At 35.3% G+C, this 22,077-nt stretch overlaps 1 pseudogene; it reads right to left on the bottom strand.

Moving 5' to 3' along the window:
* LOC109104379 overlaps positions 1-22,077 on the bottom strand; it is a 248,414-nt pseudogene that overhangs the window by 160,512 nt on the left and 65,825 nt on the right.

Below are 22,077 nucleotides of genomic sequence, written 5' to 3' on the forward strand. Positions count from 1 at the left end.
CGTTATTTGACTTTGCAGATAAACAAAAACTTTAACTTTGTAGAGACTTTCTGTGTAATTAGTCTCAGCTGGCACCTGAGGTCCAGACAGGTGCGTGCAGTGAGACAGGAGTGAGTATAAACGAGACACAAACAGATGGCCGGCTAGGTGTGAATGGGACGCAAGGCAGCGGGGTCATTCAGGTCTCGTCTAGCTCAGATTTACAGCTGCTGCTGTTAAATGACAAAGTGAGTCTTTTACTCAAGAGCCAACTTCAGATGGAGCCAAGGGTATATTGACACTATGAAAAAAGGACAGCTATAAATAAGTGAGCGGAAAAAAGCCAGATGACACTGGGTTAATTTGTATGTCATTGCAATAAACCCATGGACAGGGAGGAATATAATAGTGCTGTGGAACAAGCATTCACCATGGAAATGCTGAAGTGTGGGTTTGTCATTCATCGACCATAATGCACCATTTCTCCTCTGTACCAGCAAGTGAATTTTATGTGTGTTTTTTAAAATTCAGCTCATGCTTACAAAAGCTTGAATCAATCAAGGTCATGACAACTCCTTCAGAAAAGTACAAATATTAATACTCTTATAGCCTTTTAAAGAAAGGAGCAAGTATTTTTGAATAGAGTAAAAGCACAATTTGTCAATTACACATCAAAATCCCTTGATGTTTTGCAGTTTAAGATGTTTAGTGTTAAAATACATTCTCTTATTCAAATTACTGCATGAGTATAAGACAATCATATAAGCTGATTTCCCCAAAGAGTGTAAACAATCTGGTGCTTTAAACATTATTCTGTTTAATTGAGTGGGCCAACATAATTGCTATGGCCCAACCAATGCTCCTGGCCATAGAACTACCAATTTGTCTGAACAATGGTTGGGGAAAACCTATTTGGAAAAAGTTATTTTTGCAATTCCGTTTTGTGCAGCTAACTGCGCAAAAAAAAAAAAAAATGACACACTTCAACTTTAACCAAACTAAATTGTATGTTGGAATAAGAAAAACAAAGAAAACAGTGACATCACCTTTTCCAGCAGGTACCCAATCACAAGGAAACCCTTCCCACCAAGCATTTGCTCTTGCATTGCCACAGAGCTCTTGAGTAGCTCGAACAGGAAGGCCAGGAGTGTGGAACTGCACAGAAAACATCTCATTACACAAATATACTGGGAAAACACTGCAGAATTAAAATGAAAGACTTGCTGACCAAATATTGATGGAATGAATGGTAAGAACATCCTGCACTTGATATATTGCTTAGGTTATTGGCTGATACTATTATATATATATATATATTTTTTTTTTCATTTATCCATTTCAGCTAATATTGGATATTTAATTGTGGATTAATTTATATTTAGATTACCTTTGTCGTCATCTAAAACTAACCTAAATTTAAAAGTTAAAAAGACTAATATTTAATAACTAATATTTCATATTTAATAACACTGTAAAATGTTATCTTTAACATATCTCAATATGAATATTCATTTTGATGCCTAAATTTACTACTGATTTAAATGTTTAGTGTTTCATTTATTTATTTATTTATTTTGACAAAATAGATAGAATTTTAATATCTAACATTTACTAGTTATTGGAAATAAAACACAAAAATAAATAAAGAAATAAATACTACCGTTTGAAGGTTTGGGGATGGTAAACAATGTTTTTGAAACATTGAAGCATAAAAATTATGCAGTTATTAGATCAAAAACACAATAAAAACAGATATGATGGAAAATATTATTAAAAAAAAAAAAAAAAAAAAATACTGAAATTCATTTCTGTGAAGCCAAAGCTGAATATTAGGCTTTTCATTGTAATATGCTATTTGATGAAACATATCTTATTATTTTTAATGTTGAGAACATATATGCTGCTTAATATTTTTAATATTGGGTTTTTTTAATGTTTGATTATTTATATATATATATATATATATATATATATCTATATATATTATATATATATATCTATATATATATATATTATAATTATATTATTGTTATATCCCAACAAAAATTCAGGATTTAAAGAGTAGATAAGTCAGCATAAAGAACAGCATTTATTTGAAATAATTGACTTCAATTTAATGCATCCTTACTGAGTAAACAGTATTTATTTCATTCAAAAGGTGGAAATGATGTTCCTTACCACACTGTGGTCTCCACTTGGCTTTCACTGTGCTGATGGAAATCCAGCTGTGCAAAGAGAGGAAACAGCACCTGGATACCGCCAATGGAGTGAATGGCACTGTGAATCGAGTGTGTAACGATGGCCTTCACATCCTATATAGAAAAAGAAGGAAAGAATGAAATGAATTAAAAAGTAGTGGTGGATGCATTCAGTCATTTTTTGCCACTGTTAAAACTACTGACTCACATTAAGCACTGACTAATCTCAGTGGAAATGTGTTCATCCAAACAATTAACACTGAATGGCAAACACTGACATTATCTTGTGATGTTAGCTAAACAATGCAGCATCTAATTAACATTTAGTGACATTACAAACCATTATGTTGTTTATTTACTGTAGCACTAAGAAAGTAGAATGCAGTCTTAAAGCATTAAGCAGACATTTACCTGTAGCATTAGAGCGTGAGGCGAATGCACGAATATGGACGGGTTTTCTCTGGGTGAGGACTCCAGGCAGAGCTGAGCGTCTGTGGCTTTGGCGTTGAAAGTGAAGGAAATGCTGTTTGCCAACTTCCCATCATACAACACTTGCTTATGGTGGTCAGCCAGGTGGATATCACTCTCTGATTTAAATTTAAAGGTGCTCTAGGGAGGTAAAAAGATAAATATAGACCAACACAGAAAGAAAATCTGGTCTAAATTTGCCTCTAAAAGGTGCATAACACAAGTGAGACATGTCAAGTGAGACAAAGGTGAGAGAATTCACCAAATATAACAATGTACAGTATATTTAACATGTCTTAAAATAGTATCTATGTAAATCATATTGCTCTACACGCTTATTAAAGGATGTACTATTCCTAGCATGAAAAGGAGAAGATTCTTTTTATGCAGTGATTAAATCTTATCCAAAGTCGTGGGAGCATGATGAATAATAAATGAGCTTGGTGGCATGAAATAATCATGAAGATGAAGTAGGGGCGATGTGGGAATCCCCCGGCTAAATTATCATTCATGAGGTTGTTTTGTGTGCTGTCGAATCATAGGCCTGTGGCCCAAAACCTGCAGCACATCCCAGGTGATGATATCATCCAGATGTGACCTGCTCCAGACGTGTGCTAACTTTGTAAATGTGGAGTAAGCAGACAATCCTGACTAGGCATTTTTAGAAAATCACCTGTGTTTTTAATCAGCACACACTTGCATGAGCTTGATGACACTTGCATGAGCAAAAACATTTTTAGTTTTTCATATATGTGTGTGTGTGTGTGTGTGTGTGTGTGTGTGTGTGTGTGTGTGTGTGTGTGTGTGTGTGTGTGTGTGTGTGTGTGTGTGTATATTAAAACATGGACTATGTTCAAAATTTAAATCATTTTAATATGCTGATTTGAAACATTTCTTATTATTTTCATTGTTGAAAACAGTTAAATATTTTACTGCATATTTTTGTGGAAATTGTCTTTTTTCAGGATTAGAAAAACAACAGCATTTATAGGAAAGAGAAATCTTTTATATTATTATTACAGTCTCAACTGTCACTTTTAACCAATCTCATGCTTCCTTGCTGAAGAAAAATATTCATTTTGTTAAAAAATATTTTTGAATGTTTTTTCATATTATTAACAATAATATTTCACATTCATGGACTATGTTCAAGATTTAACACTAGTCCATCACATACTGCATACTGTGTAGTACATACTTTCTATATATTTCTTGCTATATTTGTGTAAAACAACAATAAATACTTCAAAAAGTTCTGCACCACATTTTTGTTGTCATATGATTTATTTCAATCAATTCATTCATTATTTCAGTAAATATCATCTAGGTTACTTGACATTTTTAATAAAATTTTATGTAAAACTGCCGTAAATTTTATGTAAAATTAGGTTATACTTTATTTTAAGGTGCCCTTGTTACAGTGTAATTATACATTTAAAAACTGAGTAATATTAATTAACTACATGTACTTACTATATGATTAGGGTTTGGCCTAGGGTTACTTGCATGTAATTATGCATAGTTAATTGTTATTATAATATTAAGTACAAGTAACATGTGTAACAAGGACACCTTAAAATAAAGTGTTACCTAAAATTACCCTGAACTCAAACAAAGACTAAAAAAATTAGATTTTAACAACTACTGATTTTATTTTCAATTCTGAACAGACATAAACCTCTGCATTCAGAAACTACCTGGCTCTCTATATTCATATTTCATTATCCATGTACTAACTTTGCACAAGTGTCTGTTTAAAGATGTAGGAGGGTGTTTGTAATTAACTTCTTTTCGTTAGATTATTGCCATGTGGATACGGTTTCCAAGGCAATAAACTTGATAAAAAATGTTCCCATATTTTTCCATTCAAAATCTGTGAGCAAATGAAATATAGCATTATATGCAAACAAGTATATCTGTTTAGCTGTTGCTTATGTTAGCTTTACTGTTACTTTTATTCTTTTGAAAATGGAGTATAGAAAGAGAAAAAGAAACTCATACCAGATTTGCTGGTCTGTATGCTTATTTTGACCTAAAAAGATTCATTTTGTTTGGTTTACTTTGCTTGCTGAACAGAGATTGTGTAAATGTCACCTGTTGCTGGTCAGGTTTCTGCTGCAAACATATGATACAGCACATAGCAAATCTCAAAATCCATCAGACGGACTGGAAAATAAATACCACAGCATGTTAATGGATGCTGACAGTTTTGCAAAAAAGCTGAAAGCACAGCATGAAAAGAAAATTAACCTGACAGAATGTCTGTGTAACGTCTGTTACACTTTTGTCAGAAACTGATGTAATGCTAACATGTTTTCTCATAGTAAGACTTCGCAGTAGCAATAGTGCATCTGTCTTCCATGACAATAGGGAGAAAGAAAAAGAAAGGGACTTGTACCGTTTCAATCCAATTAGGGTTGGGTGATGTCTACAAATTTGCCATTGAACGATGTCTACAGTGAAACATTGCGATGGACGATGACATCTGCTGGGGGCTAGGGGTGGAGTTAGGGGGTGTGAAACTTTATAAAGGAAAACAACTAATGATTCCTAATACCGTGTCTATACCAGAGGTGAGTGGACGCAGTGCGACAAAATACTATAGAACCACTGATCTATAATAGAGATTCATTATATAGATAAGTCAATAGAACTCATTAGTATCAGTGATGCTGTCTACACTGGATGTCTACAACAGAGAGTAGTGCGGGAGCTGCGTGGAGTTCCGATCATATGCGCAAAATTCAGATCCGATATGAGCTGCGGATGCGTTACAATATTTGAAGTTCTGCAGCTAGACAGTATACGACTGCCCGACCGGATGTGATGTATTCTATTAAAAACTATGAGCTTATGGTTAGAATCACCAATATTTTGTTCACTTTTCCATTATTCTGTAAAATGGTGCTTTAGAATAATAAAGAAATAATTATTTTATAATCAGAAATAATTATTTTATAATTATTAAATCATTGTTTACAATGATCAGCCCCATAAAACCTGCTATGTTTTTATTTTGGGGGTCATTTGTTTTGTGAAGATACATTCATACATTAATTATATGCATTAAAATCATTCATTTTACCCTGTTGAATATGCCGAGGTAACAGTTGTTTCATGACCAATTTGTAAGTTTGCGATTGCCACTAGAGGGAGAAATGCGACAGACTTGTCCGAATGTCGCATGCGCTGGAAAGGCGGTTTAAGGAGAGATGACTGATAGGACAATGGTGAATGATTTGCAGATCCTCAGTACCACTGACAAACATATAATAATATAAAATAAGTACTAACTACCCACACTACAAACAAAAAACCAGAGAACGTGAAATCCTAAATTTACAAAGAAACTAAAAAACTAAAAAGCGTGAATTGGTGGGGGGGTCACGATGTCGGCGCAACATTGTGATGTCTATCAGCCATAGCTATCGTCTATCTGCCCAACCCTAAATCCAACCCTAAATGTTCTTTTTAAAGGGGTCATTAACTGAGAAATCTAAATTCCCTTGATCTTTTGGCAAATAAAAGGTCATCATACTATAAAAACATCCTGTAAGTATCAGAACTCAAAACTTTCTTGTTAGTCGAAAAACAGCTTATATTGAAGCCAATCAGTCAAAACGACAGCTTGAGGAATGTGCTACTCTATGACGTAATAAAGTGGGTAAAAACCCTGCCTCCGCAGATGACCAACTTGCCTGCTTCTACATCACTGCCCGATTAGCTCCGCCTACTGATTCGTGCATGTAGTGTAAATAAATAACGAGAGGCAAACGCAGGTCTACACAGAAATGAAACGATAAAGATGCTCAGAAGATAACAAGATCCTGTTCAATGTCAAGTTGTGGAAAAACATAGTCTTTGCATATCCTTCCATCGGGTCCCAACATTAGGAAAGAGTGGATGAAATTTATTTTTAATGATGATCCAGACCGCGTCAGTAAGAACTTGTTCTTTTGTTCACTTCATTTAACCGTGGATTCATTTACAAACAATGCACAATTCTATGCAGGATATTCAGAAAGACTGAAACTAAAAGATGACGCTGTGCCAAATATATTGGATCCGACAGTAATGTTGCACCACACAAGTATGAGTAACTGTGTTTTATAATATGGTCACTATTGTTTTGTCTGTTATTACAGATCGTTTGATATTTACTAAGTATTTATGCTTTTTTTTTTTTTTTTCTAAATCACAGCAGCATCCATCTACGAAGGCTGTAGGCTGTCAAACATACACAACAGTTTCAATCATAGCAGTTGCTGTTTACTTCCGAGTCTACAATCTGCCACACCTATTCAAACAGAGCGTTCAGATGAGGGGGGTCGAAACAGGACAGAAAATAGCCAATTACTTCTAAATTATGATGTATTTTGATGTACAAATTTTGATTATATGTGGACCTCAGAGAACAGTACAAAATAATAAAACAGGCAGTACATGACCCCTTCAACTTTATACTCATCAAAAAATCTTGAAAAAAAAAAAAGTAGCATGGTTTCCACATGAGCTCCAAATCAGCATATTAGAAAGATTTCTGAAGGATCATGTGACACTGAAAACTGTTAACCTGAGACTAAACCTGTTCATGCTTCAGTTAATACGAGACCACAAGTCTGAATGGGGGTCAGTGTTTTTAGGCAGCTGCAACATAGACTGTCTTTTCTGGTGAGTCACGGTGGTAATCAGGTCATCCTTAGATCAGTCACATAAATCACAGGAGACCGTGCGTGTCCGGGCAGGTACTCTGCTAAAAGGCTAAGAAGAGCCAACAAACTACAGCCAACAGAACAAATAATGGTATCAGTAAATGTTGAGGGCAGGGAACAGAAATCACTAAAGAGAAGGGGTAGAAAACTAGTGGCGGGGGGTGGGCTATCTAATAGTTATTTCAACAAACACGACTTGAGAACAACAAAACAAACCCAACGTAAAGCAAGGAAAAACACAAAGCAAAACAAAAAATGAAGCAAAGCAAAAAACAAAACAAAAGAATGCAAAGCAAAAAAAAAAACAGGGAAAAAATCTATTTAAGATATATTTCAACTAACACAACTTGACAACAACAAAACGAACGCAACACAAAGCAAAGAAAAACACAAAACAAAACAAAAAATTAAGCAAAGCAAAAAACAAAAAGCAAAGCAAAACAAAAACAGGGAAAAAATCTATTTAAGATTTATTTTTAACTAACATGACTTGAGAACACCTAAAACAACGCCAAAACAAAGGAAACAAAAAACAAAACAAGGCAAAACAAAAAAAACAAAACAATGACTGAATTCAGCATATCATATGGAATATGTGCTATTCCACATTCATGTTTTCTTTTACTACGTTAAATGTACTTGCATGAGCAGGCTCTAATAAAAAATGATTTGTGCACCCTCCTTCTCTCATTCGGTCCACAAACACCTTTTTAAAGGAAACGGTAATGCTTATAGTGGATCCATCACAATTAAAACCCCATTTTATCACGTTTTTCATCAAATGGGGGCCAGGTCCTGTGGTCTAGCCCTGCTACATAAACTCTGAAGGCCTCTGCCCTATTACTAGACGAGGTAGATCAGCCCGAAGCCGAAGAGCTGACAGGCAGCCTGATAGCTGGCACTCCACTGAAATATACAACCCCTTTTCAGATTTCGAGAGACTCCATTCACAGGTTCATCTGAGGTGGGTAATTGCTTTCTCCCTGAAGCAGACTGCTCATTATTTCTGGCAACCAGCCCACCACCACGACGTGAGGGGCAGCGGGAACCAGAGGTCTAGAAGCGCAAATAATAAAGGAAATGACCAGCCCAAACTGATTAGAGAAAACCCAGTGCAAATGTCTACCAGGTAGTTTAAAACACAAACGGTAAAAATAAGCAAAGTTATTAGCTTTCTTGTTCTTGTAGATTACACAGCCCATTACTAAAACACTACTGTAATGAAGCAAAGACAATAGAGATGGTGAATTTGAAATTAAATTAGCAAAAGCTCATCAGTCATAAACAATGGTTCTGAACCAATGTAAATTTTGGGATGCATATGCTATCCGTTCCATGCATGTGGTTTATTGTTTTAGATAATGAGTCACTAATCAAAGCTTGGAGCTTCAGCGAAAATTAGACTTTGCACAATGAGACTGAAAAACTGCTGCGAGTCCTAATTACTAATATGACAGAGCTTCAGGATACAGGATGTAAGGATGTTTCAGGATGTAAGGATACAGCCTTGAAAAAAAAAACAATTCACAGTAAGCTGCTCTGTTTAACCCATGGACACAATGAAACGTTAAATCACTTCAAAAGCACCTTGAGAATTAGTGCCAAAAGGTCAGAAACATGAAAGGGAAAGAAAGACTATAAACTATCTGCAGGAAGACTTCATTAAGAATCAAAACTGTGAAACTTTGGACAAAAAAAAGAGTGAGGTTCATCAAACAGACGTTTGGTAATAAGTCAATATGTAAAGGCAGCATTTTAACACCTAATTTCTTTACTGCTGGAAAATCGAGTTTTGTAACATGGTAGCTAGAAATCAAGCTAGAAATCAGCTGAGATTAAGATTTCCAAAACATGGTTATTTCCTCAGGGTGGTGAAATCATGTTGGAATGCACATTAATCAATAACCAAATGTCATTGACAAAGGAATAACATCTCTTGGAGATCAATGGTGACTGCGAAGCGTTGGTGTGTAACGCTTTTTGGCAAATCTGATACATACCTTGTATCCTGGGCCTAGTTGATGGATGGCAAATATCTGAGCAGGGTTTAACGCTTCACTGAACACATAGATGGCTCCGAGCTGTCCGCAGAAGACTCGGTTGGCGTCTGCTGTCTCAGATGAGCCGAGGAAACATTTGTCATAGCTCTGTGATAAGCACATGAACAAAACAGCTTGGTGTTCTCCGTAGCAATCTCTCAAAAGTGAATAGTAAGGAAAAAAAATTAAGCGCTGGCGTGGAAATATAGTGGACGTCAGCATGCAAACTTCATACTAAGCGAGTAACAGTTCACAGCGTAATTGAGATTTTGCATTACAGATATGTTATTCAGTGCTGAAACCTGCCTATTAGTTTAATCAAAATCGGCACCCAGGAGATCTGAGGTTAAGCGCTGCCAGTCCAACCTTTTAATTATCTTACATTGCTTTCAATGATGTACAGCAAAACAGAGGCAAAGGTCTGTGAATTTTAATCCAATCATTGAATCCCCCAGATAATATCTCATATAAGGTTTGAACTGGCAAAAAAGGGCTGTATTTCACAGACAACTTCAGATTTTCTACATTAGAGTGTCCCATTTTATTAATTGGAATTTTTGTTGTCTGTATTCCAAACATAAACACAATTATATTTTGTTATTTATATATATACAGTATTTTTATTTATATATATTTTTTTCCTCTGGGTAGATTACTTACAAATTGTAGTCAATTGCTGATTCCAATTTACAATTAAAATTGTAGTTGGCAACGTAATCCATAACAATACACATTTTAGTAATATAAACTGACTACTTTTTGATTACTGTTAGATTACTTCTGAATCGATGAAATGTTGAGAAAACACTTCTTAAAGCTGAAATTATTTTCTTAAATCCAGTGGTCGAATGCTGTGTGACCTCTCAACCTTCTGTATAATTATAACCAATTTACTAGTGAGCGGACTTTGTGTGAATGTTCACAAAACTGGAAGACTTTCTGAATGTATATAAGTGGTAGGTTATTTTAGAAAGGTACATTTAAAATATGAAAAAGAATAAATAAATTATGAACAGTTTACTGATATTGTGTGGATAATATGTTATCATGTAATTAATAAAAAAGTAACTGCAGTCTGATTGTAAGTATTTTAAAAGGTAATATAATCTAAGTACTTTATATTTGGAATCTGATTACATAATCCAGATTACATGCAATCAGTTACTACCCAGCATGTAGATACAGTACACAGAGAGGGAGAGATAGACAACCAATATTTTAAAAATAAATTTGTACTTTTATAGTTATTCATATTTAAACATATATAAAGGCATATCTAAAATGAACATAAAAAAGACAAACTACTGATTAAGAAAAGGATTTTTGCATGACAGGCTTGATGTGCTGGCAGAAATAAACGTCATTTATGTATACTGAAAATGATAAAAGTAATAAATCAATGCATCTTTCATAGTTTAATTTCACACTGTGCACACAGTGGTGATGATAATACCCTGAGACAACATCCGGCAGCTACAGACTGAGAGAGCGATAGCAAAGTGGTCTTACGTCGTTGGTGTTGACGTGCCAAGCCATGTCGCCGTAGGAGACAAGCTGTCCATTTACGTAGCAGCGAATCTCACTGTTCCTCCAGCGGTTGTAGATGTGAACGATGCTAATCATGTACCACTAGAGGAGGAAAAAAGCAATGCAAATTCCATCAATAATCCTTTATTGCAGACTAATTCAGGAATCATCAAATCCTTATAAATTAAAGACTAAATGCTACAATAGTATATGAAATCAGGAAGATCAGGAAATTATTATTTTTTAAATAGCGATTTTTTTTCTTTCCTGGCACTGGAAGCACGCATTTCAACCCAAAACCATTTTTATGGGCAGCCAGCAGAAGGTCTAATGCAGTAAAATTTGCATTTAGATATAAATAATACATCAGATCTTGAGTAAGAGGAGGAGAGGTAAGGAGAGGAGAGGAGAGGAGAGGAGAGGAGAGGAGAGGAGAGGAGAGGAAATGAGAGGAGAGGAGAGGAGAGGAAATGGGAGGAGAGGAGAGGAGAGGAGAGAAGGTGGAGAGGAGAGGAGAGGAGAGGAGAGAGGAGAAGAGAAGAGAGGAGAGGAGAGGAGAAATGAAAGTAGGAAATGAAAGTAGTGAGGAAGTAAAGGCAGGTTTACTTAGCAGAAGACAAGGGTCATTACAGATTTCATTTCTGTCAATGTGGCACCACATGAAAGAGTTACGATATGGTGCAGTGTTTCAAACACACGCTGCAGCTCACACCATTCAGGACAAGAAGCTTGCTGCTTGTTGTATATTTTTAAAGCAACGTAACACACAACAGAGCTGTTTTTAATCATTTTCTCTTTCATACTAGTTCATTTTTAAGACAACATAACAAACATATCCATTTAGCTATTTTGACAAATACATACATATACAGTATGCATGAACTATGATATTGCCATTCTGCTGCTGCAACCTTTCTGCAGTGTTTTTTTTTATCCTCAAAACAAAACCACATTAAAAATCTTATAGAGCCTGTTACCGCTTATATTAAGTCACTAAATCAAAATTTCAAAGCTGTTATTAGGAACACGAAAAGAAAAAGAGATAAAAACCCTAGAGAAGTCTAAACCACTGGAGATCAAAAGAATTAAACAGTTCATTTACAGTTCATGTGCATGATAGAGGAAAATCTGATTAATCCAAAGAAATATGGCTGTTGTTTTAATCATTGGTTGGTTCACAAGAAGTCTGAATCACATCACTTATCTGCACATTATTCCACTAAACATATGAAAATGAAAGCATTACATCTAATTTCTGTAGACAGTCTCCCACTAAAGTGCTCATCACATTTATTTGTTTGTTATAAATTATTATTATTTTCATTTTTTATTATGGAGTTTTTAAGTTATTTTATTTTGCATTTAAAACAAATCTTATTTTGCACATTAACTCAGAGTTTCACACAATATGCAATTTTGCCCCCATGAATGTACGATTTAACTATAAGATTGAATTTTGGGAAAGACTTTCACGACCTTGGAAAACCCATTTTCTTAAAGCTCAATAGAGCAAGTTTGAGTAATTAACATTTATAAAGATAGCACCAGCTAAGAGCATTAAATATTGAGTAGAAACAAGGAAATCATTTATTAGACAGATGTTTCAAATCTGCAGCAGCTGTGCAGTGATTTCCAAGAGATTTCCCTTGGATTCAACAAAACAAAAACAAATACAGAAAATGGCCTCAGTTATCTCATGTCCTGGGGTTTAGTAACAGTTTGAAAACATATTTAGCCCAGTTAACTGGATCATGCATTTTCTGGCACAGCCTTGTGATTTTCACTGAGCATCACAGCAAGAAAATCCACAAGTGCATCCACTCAATTCTTACTCCAATTCAAAACACCATCAGTAGATTACTACAGATGCTAGTAGGAGAGAGAGAGAGAATCAAAGCTGGAAATAAAAGCCTACCTTGCGGGGCTGAAAGTCATATTTCACGCAGTGCTGGAAACCCTTTCCTTTAGACTTCAATGATGTCACAATCAAACAGTTTCCCACAAAATGTGCCGAGTAGCCGATGCCTTTGCTTGTGCGGAAACTGAAATTGAAAAATCGAAAAATACATTGATATACAGCAATTCATAACACATGGATGTGCTATGTTTGAAACATCTGCATCATTTCATGTTTGAAAAAAAAGCTTAAACCAGTCTAAGGTGTGATCCTGTAAATCCCAGTTTATCCTTGGAAAACCACATAAACTTCAAACAAAAACAAAAAATACTATAAACTAGCTTACAGTTGGTTTGATTGGTTTTTGTCCTTGTCCCAGCCTGGTGTTCTACAGGAGTTTTGGACACTTTGGCTGGTCAGACTGGAAGAAGCCTCTTTCTGACCAGCTAAACCAGCATAACTCCAGTTTAGGCAAACAAGGAGATCATTTTAAACCAGCTAAGAACATGTTAGACCAGCTACAACCAGCAAACCATCTTAGGCTAGTTTATGATATTCTACTTCAGCAGGGGAGGGAAAAACCAATCGTAAGCTTTCTAATAACATGTTGTTAAACCAAAAAGGTAAGGTGTTTTGCTAAGTTGGTCTACTAGCCAGCTTAAAAAAAAAAGCCTTAAAACCAGCCAACAGACTAGTTTGACCAGACCTGAAAACCAGAAAACCAGCTTAGCACAGTATGTAGGTTTCTTGATATGCATTAACTAGTTTTCTGTTCCAAAACAAACAGAGAGGAGCGAGTAAAGATATCTTTCTGTATTTCAAATGTCAAAGACAGTTTTGTGTTCTCTGTTCGCCACAATAGAAGTATTCAGTGTCACATACAAGAAAACTAACAGCACAAGAGACAGTTCTAGTGTCTTCAAGAGCAGAGAATAGGTCTGATTCTCAGTGTCAGTCAATACTCTGTTTTTCTTTGCGAAACATCTCCTTTTATTCTGAATCTGTGTCATGCACAGACTGAACTCTGAGTTTGTGTGAGCGGTCCTGCGCTTGGCAGCTCCAGGATACAGATCTGGCAGCAAAACAGCAAGCAGGACCCAGCGCTCGCTTTCAAATGGTAGCTAGCGTTATTAGCAAGGCAGCCTTCAACAACGCTGTTTTGTAACAAAGTCTGGGGCAGTTTCTCAATGCCTGGATCTACATAATGTATGGAGGAACTCAACTCAATATTGTGAACTAAAGAAACACTTTTTTTTTTTCAGTGGATGTTCAAAAATGGATGTTGTCCTTCTTTCTCTCTCACTCACACACACAACATTTTCCCTCGCTCCTGGAATCCTGGCCAATAAACACACGTCTGCACTATTGATCTGAGCTCTAATTACCCACAAGTCTTTACATATGATGCTCTTTTTGCCTGGCTGACATTAAAAACCCAAATTAATGTCTATTTCCACCCTAGTGTCCCTCTGCAGAGATTTTCCAGCGATTCCAGAACATTCTGCCCTGGGTTCAAACACCTAATGGTTAAATCAGCAGAATCTGACCTAATTCCCTTTTATACTTGCATAATCCACCACATCATCAATAAAAAAAACTAAATCCTTGGACATAGCTTATTATATAAGTTGCATAGCAGCCAGAACTCTCTCTCTCTCTTTCTCTCTGTTAAATGCTAAAAACAATGCCACTCAGTTTAATTTACTTACAGAAGCAGGCGCTGAAGGTCATTTTCTTTTCTGCTAAGCAAGTTTTATCTATGAGCTGACAAAGTTATATATAACTGCATTAGCGTAGGCTGTGAATGTAGTCACCAGTAAAGGTAGGGTTTGTCTTTGTCCATGTTGATGTTGTTCAGAGGATCCATGCGGAACCAGGTGTTGAGGGTGAAGCCGTTCTGATAAGGCCATTTAGCAATGGGAGGTAACGCAATCGCCTAGCAAAAAAACAGAGAGCAAAAATGTCTTGGAGGCTGCATATGTTATGTATAAATCTTTTAACATACTAGACATTTGTTTATATCCAGCCAGTGCTTCAAAAAAATAAACAATTAATGCCAGTCAAACAAATATATGTAAAATAGTAACAAGCACCATGTTAGTTTTTAAATTTACTAGTACTGGTTGAAATTGGATATACTGTATATAAACATATATAGACATGCACACTCTAATTTCACTTTTAGTTTACTTTTGCTGTCAACTAATGCATTCAAAGTTATTCTTTAAAAGCACTAAGGATTTAATTAAAAATACAATAAAACTGTTAAATGTCATCCTTATTAAATCTCAAAATAAATGTCAGCATTTGTCAAAATGTACACTACCATTCAAAAATTGGGTGAAGACTAAAAGTGAATGCTACAGTAAATTGAACTTTCTATTCATTAAATAAATACTGGAAAAATATTAAGAAAAATATTAAGAGGCACAATTTTTTCAACATTGATAATAATTTGAATTATTATTATTATTATTATTATTATTATTCCAAAAAAAAAAACAGCTTTGCCATTGCAATTAAAAATTAAAACGTACTAAAACAGACAACAGTTCTTTTAAATTGTAATAATATTTCATAGTATTTTTTTATCAAATAAATGCAGGCTTGATCATCTTAAAACAATTCTTTCTAAAGCATAAAAAACCTTACCGACCCCAACATTTGAACAGTTGTCTGCATTATAATGTTGTGAAATATACATTAATTTGAAGTGTCTAAAAGGATTGATTTTCATTTTTGTATTTATTTATTTAATATTGGTTATTTATTAGTTATCCATACTGTGAAAATAACAATTTAAAAACAACTTTTAATTTAACTTCATGACAACTGAGATATGCATTCAAAGGAAATGCAAAAAAGGCTAAAAGGCGGGGTCACTCACAGCTGCACTTCGGCCAGGGAAGTTAAAGAAAGTGTCCGGTCCGTGTCTCTGTGCCATTTGAGTCAGAACTGAGAGCAGTTTGACTGCATGTCTTGGCTGTGGAAGACAGAAGTACGTGAGAGGTAAGACAAGTGACTTAAGGAAAAAATAAATCACCATAACTAAAATCCCTCAGGACCTTCTTCAGCAAGAACTTCTGAAATGTTCAACTTTAAATTTAACGTTTTGCCTCACTAAATCAGTTCTGATTTAAGAACATTGATCCAATCTGTTGTATTCTCACCTGTTTTGACAAGATAATGAAAACACATGCTGATCAAAACATTCCATTTTCATGTCTCATAACTAATTGTTTCATTGAAGCCCAAGTCCTAGCACTACTCTCGCTTTTTGACTCCAGAGGGGTACTTCACTCTATCCAAAAACTGAAAACTATTGTCACAACATCCTCACTGTGGTGTCCGCCAGCACTCGATGTTCAGTCAATATCCCTCACTCGAGAGAACAGTGAATCGATACCTGGGCAGGCCTGATCTGTTCTGTGGTTGATTGCTCTAGAGGTCTAAAAAGGCTCAACAATCTCCAAAAGCGGTGAAGCTAACAACCCCTTGGAGCCCCAGAGCCCTATATGAGTTTTCACTCATTTTCAGTGGCTTACCCACAATCCTCCTTCTCCTCGCAGCATGCTGAAGAGCAATTTGAGTTCTTTGACGGTGATACTGTAGCTGGCCAGAACTCCCAGCATATCTACCAGCAAGTCTGTGCATCATGGAGAAAAAACAAAACAAAAAAAATTGTTAGATGTTAGATCTGGATTAACTGAAGTGGGCACAGTGTGCATGTAAAGTTGGATTCCCCAGAGTGCAGGTGTGTGTGCAACATACACAAGATATTGTATCATAACACAGTGCAAAATAGCAATTTCACAGAACAACATGTGGGAGGATCAAACTGTGGCAGACAGACCCCCGGAATGCACCTTTCCTGAGTGTGATGGCATGGTGTGTGTGTGTGTGTGTGTGTGTATATATATATATATATATATATATATATATATATATATATATATATATATATATATATATATATATATATATATATATTATATATATACAACAGTATATGAAAATCAATTATATTATATTATAAAATATATTATATTATATTATATTATATTATATTATATTATATTATATTATATTATATTATATTATATTATATTATATTAAGTGTGTGTGTGTGTGTGTGTAATGTTTACTATATTTTATTCATTATTATATATATAAATTTTTTTATTAATATATTAAAGCAGATATTAAGATTGAACGCTTAAGTAATGGCTACTAAAAATCAAGCTTTGCCATCATAAGAATAAAATGTTCTTTAAAATATATTAAAATAATAAAAAAAGAATTGTCTAAATTGTAATAATATTTCACAATAATACTGTTATTACTGTATTTTAATCAAATAAATTTAGAAAAATCTTAATTACTTCAACCTTTTGACCAGTAGACAGACAGACAGATAGATGAGTGTGTGTGTGTGTGTGTGTGTGTGTGTGTGTGTGTGTGTGTGTGTATACATGCACACACACACATAAATATACACCTGTGGTTCAGAAACAGCACATACAGTTATACACTCACCGCTGCGAGGACAACATGCGAATTTATGCTAATTAATGCTATTTCACACTTTAATTTCGAGTTTTATCAAGTCTGCAAGAACCTTCCATGAGGCAATTCACAGCCTCTGACTCTTAGAGTATTTTGATAGTGAAAAATTACATTTAATTTATGCAGACAAAAGGAACATGTTGCCCATGAAATACAGAAGGAATGAATCAAAAACACATTCTTCTTCATTCATAAACGGTAACTAAAATTTAATATTGCTCTAAACTGCCACTCAATCTCATTACCAGACGGTGCAACTAATGAGATTTTTCTCTCGGTTTCTCTTCTGCCTAAGCCGGATGAATTCAACTGCTGAGAAGATTGCTGTTTAATCCACATTTCTTTCACTCAAAGCAATTCGCACAGCTCTCAGACATCTAAAAAAAATGGAAATCTTGAAAAAATTGAAGATTTTGCCCATATCTTGCACGTGCCGTTCAAAGCAGAGTGTTATGTTTGACCTTTTATGCAAAACCAAACAACTAGCTTGATTAAAAATGCAATAAGGTTAAAATAAATCTAATTTGCAACAACACAGCTTAATCTCATATCTCAACCTAATATATACAGTTCTGACTGTATTTTTTGCACATCTTTCATTTCAGAGCTGTTTAAACATTTTCTGAACCATTTATAGAGCTTTGGGGAAACAGAAAGAAATGAGTTTTATAAGAGGTCAATTCTAAAACTCTTGAAGAGGGTCAGGTCAAGACCACTCACCTGCGATCATGTCATCCACAGAGCTCATTTTGAGCAACAGCCTCTGAATGAGGCCGACCTCAGTGCTGGTCTGCAGGTTGCGGACACTCTTGCGCAGTATGGCGGTAAACATGCTCCAGATTTCCGCCTGGCATGTGACTTCACAGTGTTCCAGTAACTCCAACATGCAGATGATGGCCTCTGCATCCTGGATGATGAAGTTCATCTCCAGGTCAAACTCACCACCAACCAGCTTGAGGAGAAATAAAGAGAAGGGAAGAGGACAAGGAAAAAATTGATTAGACTGATTTTAAGTAACAAGAAGGAGTACTTTCCGTCTAAAGCTTTTAGCATCTGAACCAATTGTGCCAACAAATAGCTCAACTAAACTCAAAGAAACCTTGAAAAACCAGATGCTTCAACAAAATTCAAATCCTTCTAGTCCTCTTCCGGTCATAAACAATAACAATAATCATTTGGGAATTATAAACACCAATCAATATTTGTGTTCTGTGGACTAAGCAAGCATGAAATTGAAGATTTCAAGACTTGTCTCGAGCACATGGGAAGACTTCTGGCACCTTCTTCAGAGAGCAGCAATGCACACATGTGGAAAATAGAGCCCTGCTTCTTGAGGATTATTTTACAACATTATCCAGAGTCCACAACTCCGTCTAACTTGTTGTGAATTCTTGTTGCCAGATGGGGATTAACACTTGTCACGCCTCAGATCCCATACATCATTGGTTCTCAACTGGCGGATTGTGACAAAAATGGTTCGAGAGTTGTTCTGATTGTTTGTTGAAGACAGCAGAGGAAGAAAAATACGCTCATTATACTCAACAATATTATGCCACAAACTTATCTGTAAATGAACAAGCAAAATCTGACAGATTTATTAATTAAATTATATTAATTAAATTAATAAATTAATTCTATTAAAAAATAAAAATAAAATAAATATTTTTTTATAAAATAAAATAAAATAAAATAAAATAAAATAAAATAAAATAAAATAAAATAAAATAAAATAAAATAATAAAATAAAATAAAATATGGGTTCAGCTGTTGTGACAATAAAAGGTTTGTGGCAATCCCAATATGTCCTGTAAAGTGAATTATTGGCTTCCAAGAGCATGAAACTATTAAAACTCAAGAAACATTTAGAAACCAAAACTGTCAATGTTCTAAGACCTGAAACAAAACAAGCTCAGAACCACTGTTTAAATGAACTTGCTAAATAGTTGCCCTGCTGTTTTGATTTGACTGACAGTCTACTGTACTTATTTATCAAGTGAACAGCTGATGGGCGTCATGACAACCACACTTTCTTTTCAGCCTTTATTTGAGGAGTGATTTGCATGGATGCATTAGAGCTGTACTCCCTTACGGACCAAAACAGCATGACGAGAGGCAGTGGAGGAAGTGATAAACAGTGCCTCATCCCTGGGAAAAAAAATAAATAAATAACAAGCATTTAATTTATGAAAACGTCCATCAGTCAGTTTCCTCAGCCTTTTATAACATCCTAATATGTGCAATGACTGACAGTAAAGAAGACAGCAGCAACAATTACAGAGTGTAGCAATGCATAGCATGTTAAATAATTTATAATAGCATACAAAAGACAGTTTCACATTAAACATGCCTTTGATAATAGGAAACCTCACATAAACACTTTGAAAGGACCGTACTGTCAGAAGTAGCCAGCAGACGACACACAAACTGCTACTATCTTCTGTACAACAATGGCGCAAATGAGTATTTATTCACCAAAAACAATAGAACAAGGTCCTGCTTTAATGCCAGCCTAAATGAATCATTATGAAAGGAAGGTATGCAGCATCTGTCTAATTGCTTCCTAAAAACTAATTAGCATGAAGAATTAACAGAAAAAAAATGTTTCTCAGAAGTCTCAGCTGAAAACACATCTGGACCTAAAGCTGAACCCAGTGGCACACCAATAACAGTTTAGCTTATAAAAGTTTTATGCTGAGGGGTTCCCAAAAAATAAAAAATAAAAAACAAGAAAGTGGAAGTTTAACAGTTAATTAAACTTCACTCTTCAAAGCCATGGCACAATCTATATACTGAGTTTGATGTCAGGACACAATTTTATACAATATATTATATTTGTGACCACTGCATATACAGTATTTTAGATATGAAAAAGACCAACATGAGCTACACTGCACATCAATTTAGAAATGATCACCAAATTTAGCCCAGTCTGTTTCGATGAAACCTAATTTGCTTTCCAATTTGCAATTAACAATGTCCCACAGTTGTTCAACCAAAAGGCAGTTTCAATAAGACTAGCACAGATGTGCTTCTGTTTTAAAGAAAACTCAGTGAAGAGTACCAGCATATCAATGAGATTTTTTTCCTTCAATTGTAGTCACAGACTCGAGTACAGAATCATAAAAAACTAATTCACGTTTAATGGCTAAAATCAATCTTCTGAATGAGTAAAAATATCCAATTGTCACGCAGCACTGCTCTTCTTTTAAAAGAGTGGAAGATGTCTTTCTTCCAGCGTGTGCACTACATGTTTTGTCACCAGCCATTGTGTTTACTAATTACGATGACTACAAGATTAATCATAGTGTTTATCAAAACATAAAATAACAATTTTCTTAAATGAACTTTGCAGTTCTTGCTTTCTGTTATCGCTAAATTGTGAAATATATCACTATATATAATAAGTAATACACCAGAACACAAGGGACAGAAACCTGTGCAGAAGTGTTAGCGTGTTGCCAGAACAGGCCTGCCCATTCAAGACAGCTTCTGCTTTAATCACAGAGCTCATCACACTCTTAAGTGAGGTGTTTAATTGCATGCTCAGATCCTGGGAGTAATTTACATCCATTGTGCGACAAGAGGTAAATGAAGGCACAAAATCAAAGATTAGACACTCATGGTAAAAGAACTCTCTCTCAGGCCAAGCAGGAATCACTCAGAGTGAACAGTTAATCATGTTAATTTGCATTGAATTTCAGTGTCTATATTACCAGTTGAGAGTCGCTACAGCTCAAAACACTCACCTAAAATATCTTGACACTAATTGAAATATTTAAATGAAACAACCATTTATTTGCTAGAAGTGCAGAAATATTAGGGACATTGGTGCTTGAACTACCTTTACAAATCTGAACCCAAACATATACATTGAAATAATGACGTATATACACCATTCAAAAGTTTTTGATTGATAATATTTTTTTTTATGTTACAATTTTAATGGACCGATCTCTCAAATGGACCATTGACACTCCTAACAGAGATTGTAGATACAGTAGAGTGTCAATGGTCCATCTGAGAGATAGGTGGCGGTAATGCACTTATAAGTCTGCAATCCACCGTAAAGCAAGAAGAAGAAGAAGAAGAAGATGCATCACACCCGGCTGTTGAGAAGCAGGGGGCAAGGAAGTCGACCGGAAGTTGAAGTCGGCCGCGTGCCGCCATCTTGTAGCAGAACTTCACTTGCGTTAGCATCCCATTGACTCCCATTCATTTTTGCGTCACTTTGACAGAGAATAACTTTACATCTGAGGCGTTTAAAGACTCCATTTGTCCATTATTTATTTCTAAAGATACACAACAATGTATAAAGGGCTCCATTACCTTCTATGTTACATTATGGCCCCGTAGAAACAGTTTTTGTAAAAATAGGCTAACGATTGCGTCATAACCACTCGACTCTCTGTCGCACAGTAGAGAAATTACCGTACAGACAGGAGGAGAAGCTCGCAGGCAATCGGGGAGACGTCAAGAGATATGGCGTACTGGCGTTACATTTTAAAATACTATACAAAATAATTAATCAGAATACTTACTCCTCCTCACTCACGCCAAAGAACTCCCCGTTCAAACTCTCCGTCTCTGCAAGATTAACGATGGCAGTTTGCACGCACAGCTACTAGAAGGTTTACATCTGTCAGACAGGTTGCTGACGTCATCAAGCTTAGTTTGAGTCTGCGCGTCAGAAA

The sequence above is a fragment of the Cyprinus carpio genome, chromosome A15, assembly GCF_018340385.1.
Source record: "Cyprinus carpio isolate SPL01 chromosome A15, ASM1834038v1, whole genome shotgun sequence".
Taxonomy (NCBI): domain Eukaryota; kingdom Metazoa; phylum Chordata; class Actinopteri; order Cypriniformes; family Cyprinidae; genus Cyprinus; species Cyprinus carpio.